The sequence below is a fragment of the Henckelia pumila genome, unplaced genomic scaffold, assembly GCF_033568475.1.
Source record: "Henckelia pumila isolate YLH828 unplaced genomic scaffold, ASM3356847v2 CTG_207, whole genome shotgun sequence".
In the NCBI taxonomy this organism is placed as follows: Eukaryota; Viridiplantae; Streptophyta; class Magnoliopsida; order Lamiales; family Gesneriaceae; genus Henckelia; species Henckelia pumila.
Window position 1 is genome coordinate 124,198 of NW_027331779.1, and position 3,725 is coordinate 127,922.

At 35.7% G+C, this 3,725-nt stretch overlaps 1 long non-coding RNA gene across 1 annotated transcript; it reads left to right on the forward strand.

The window, feature by feature from the left end:
- The first annotated feature begins 1,198 nt into the window (after positions 1–1,198).
- On the forward strand, positions 1,199–3,467 carry LOC140870763 (uncharacterized). The gene is made up of 3 exons (XR_012147537.1): positions 1,199–1,384; positions 1,564–1,629; positions 3,252–3,467. It is a non-coding gene; the product is annotated as an uncharacterized lncRNA (long non-coding RNA).
- Positions 3,468–3,725: the final 258 nt, after the last annotated feature.

Sequence of the window (3,725 nt, forward strand, 5' to 3'; positions counted from 1 at the left end):
AACTAAGGCAGGTATAAGATATTTTAGGAGTTTAGGTGGCGAATTTTAAAAAAAAAACTCTTACAGTCACATGGGAACAGCGATTAGAAATTTCTCTTAGGCTACAATCATTTGGGGATAAGTAGGAATTTGCAAACTTATTTTGCAGTGGGAGTTAGTTAGCTCCTTGCTTAGTAGGTGTTGATAAGCATCAGAGTGCACAGCGAAAGTTGATTTGGGTCAACTCATGTGGGTGCAGAGTTGGGAATTTAGTGTTGATCTGGTGTAAGGTATTCGAACCTAGTTAGTAAGTCCTGAATTTCGAGGACGAAGTTCCATTTAAGGGGGGAAGAAATTGTAGTACCAAAAACCCAATTTACTAATTCATATATATTAAATTAAATAAATGTTATGGTTATTATTTTTATGTTTAATTGATTTAAATTCTTTATGTGAATTATGTGTTAATAAAATATTTTAATATTTATTCTAATGATTTTAATGTACTAAATATTTAATTAATGTTTTTAATTGTTTAAGTTTATTTGTCAAAATGATTTTTTTATTGTGCAACTTAATTTTTTTAATAATTTAAAGGTTTAAGCTTGCATATTTAAATGATTTTAATTGTTTAGTTCATTCTTTTAAATGATTTTAACTGTTTAGCTTATTTGTTTAAATATTTTCGAGTGTCCAGCTTATTTATTTTAAATAGCCTAGTGTAGCGATTAGTTAATTTTAATTATTTTAAATTATTTTAAATGTCTAGGTTATTTATTTAAAACCCTTTTTATATGTCCAAATCATTTTAAAGGTTTTATTTCCGCTTGTTTATTTATTTAAATGACTTTTAATCGTTCGTCAAGTTTTTTTAAATTATTTTAATCGCTCTGCTTGTTATTTAAATATTTTTACTCGTTGTCGTGACATCAGGATATTTAAAATGTTTAATTCTTAGATTTTCAAACTTGAGTGTTCGCGGGAATTTGGAACTGACACATTTACTCGCACCATTTAAAATACTACATGTTATATTTTATGTAATATGTTTCTTACCCACTTTAAATATGTGCTGGCTCGGCCCAATTTCAATTTTCTTTCCCTAGCCCAGTTCACGGCCCATTAAGAGTTTTCCTACCCAATTACTCGGCCTTTTCTATTTTCCCCTTCTCCAAGCTTTGGCCGATAGACTCATTTCTTTTCTCTCCGTTTCACTCCCCTGTGACGGCTTCTTCTTCCCTAGGAGCTGCAGCCGCCGCCGACTTGAGCCAACACCACCGTTCACTGCCAGCCACCAATTTCGGCATAGCCCTTCCCCTAGGCGAGTCGTCCGTGCTGTTGCCGCGTTTCTTGGGCTCGATTTCAGCTCACTCGAGCTCCTTTTCATTTATTTCTTCTAATTCAGGCAAGAATAATGGCATTCTTTGGCCACCAAGTAGATTAATATGTTGTATGCTTTTATTCCTTTCTTGCATTTCGAATTTAATGTGGATTCAAGAAGCTGTCAACTTTCTAATTTTCATGAGGCTGCTCGATGTTTGATATTTTTGTTTTGTTTTGCTTTGTGTTCGAGCCCTTGTTCAGGCTTCCATTTTCTTCTCCATAGCTCGCCGCCAGCCACCTATCTGTTTCGGCGAAACTTCCCTCCAGGTGAACTGCTCGAGTTCATCACCCTTTCGTTTCCCCCCATTTATGATCTTTCACGGTTTAGGCAAGAATTTGGCTTCCTTTCTTCACCATGTAGATTAGTAATTTTTTTTGTATGTGTTGCATTCCATGAAGTTTTCGAAAATAAATATGGAAATAGGTGCCCTGTTCGATCCCTTCCCCATTTAGCCAAGATTTTACGGCATTCATGATTTCGAATTTATGTTGTTTGATGAGGGTGGAAATTTCCAGATTTTTTAGCTTGTGTTGTTCGAAAATGTGGTGTGATTATTTGTGTTGATTTGGATGGTGGATTAGGGGCTACCATGGATGAAATGTAGTTCACATGGTAGTATTTAGAATGACTTGAAGTTTAGATTGCAAGTTGGAGGAGGGAATTTTCGAATGGGCTAGATGGTTGGGGCTCGGTTTTGGAGACGATTATGAGCTATCTTTTGGAGTAATGTTGAGCTACTTTGGGGTAAATTTTAGGGGTCTAAAATGAACCTAGGTGTTGACCCCGATCCTAGTCTAGTGGCTCGGGACTTGGGAGTTTCATAGTTATGTTTTTGATTAAGTACAAGAATTGTATTCGAGCAAAATTTTTGGAATGTTTGAGCTGTCGGGGAATATATGGCTAAGGTTAAGTAAAAATCAGAATTTTATTATGGGCTCGGGTCTGGAATTGGTTTAAAATGTTAGGAATATGTCGGCTAAAGCGGAAATTAATCCGGTTAAGTTTTGGTCGACTTTTAGATATTTGATTTAATAAGGTGCAGAATATTTTTGAAGCCAAAGGGCTGCTGCCCAGAATTCTGATTTTTGTAAAATGATTGATTAGGAATAAAATTAAGTGGATGATTTCCCTACTTAGTTCTATGTGTCATGGAGTCGTGGTTTCAAGCGGAATTCCTTTTGATTAAGAATCAAGCTCGTTACAAATTTTACGGGCAAACCGCTCCAATTTGTCTTAAGCGCTAAATTATGGTTTAGTTTCCAACCTTTTGGTTTGTCTCCTAAATCACCATCCCGGTCATCCATGTGTGAGTCATTTGCATGATTATCGATCAAACATTTACATGTACGTCATATTTACATATGCATGCTAAGTTTCAGAATCAAGTATGAAAGAATGAAAGAAAAATATTACGGGCTGGGAGACGTTCTGGCTTCCCTTACCAAATTTATGGGTTTGGACGGGCCGGGAGAAATCCTAGCTTCCCTTACCAAGTATGGGTTCGAACGGGCCGGGAGAAATCCTAGCTTCCCTTACCAAGTATGGGCAAGATGGGTTGGGAGAAATCTTGACTTCCTTGCGGCATAGTGCACTGCTGCCATGATCATGATTGAAATCACAAAGTCACAATTCAAGGATCAAAGTTCAAATATTTATGACTATGTTTCAGTACAGTTTATTCAGTTGTATTGCTTATGTTCAACTTAGCCATGCATATGTGTCATTCATGTTCACTTCATTCTTTCAGAAATCATTTATTTAAGTTAAGGGCACAAAATATTTTACTAAAAGATATTTTTAATCTGCCTGTGCTTGTATTTATGTAGTACTCGTTATCCCCCCATATTCTTGCTGAGTCTTTTAGACTCACTACACTTATTGTTTTTAGGTGAGGAGTATTTCATTGAGATTTCGGGGAAGGACTATCGAGTGGACTGTGATGCGGGCACGGCACATCCCTCTGACCATGCCAGTCTTCCGCAAAAGTTTATTTTAGCACTTTAAAGTCTTTCATCTTGTTAATTTAGTAAATGTAAAGATAATATTCTTTGAAATTGTTTGTGGGCAATTATGTATCAAATTGTTTGACTTTTGGATGTTTGGAGTGTCAATATCTATCTCAGGTTTTCGTTTATTTTCTTTTCTCAGCCTAGTTTATTTAGTGTTGTTGGTTGTGTTTTAAATTTTTGTCTGTAACAGGCGGGTTTTAATCAAAGCAGATAGGTCATGCCAAAAATTTTTGAAAACCCGTATTTTATTTAATCATTATTTATAAGAAGTAGTTAGGGTCTTTTCAATAAACGTGTTCTAGTATATACGACGATAGCATATCTAAAACGGGTCGAGAAAAGATCCTCGTTTG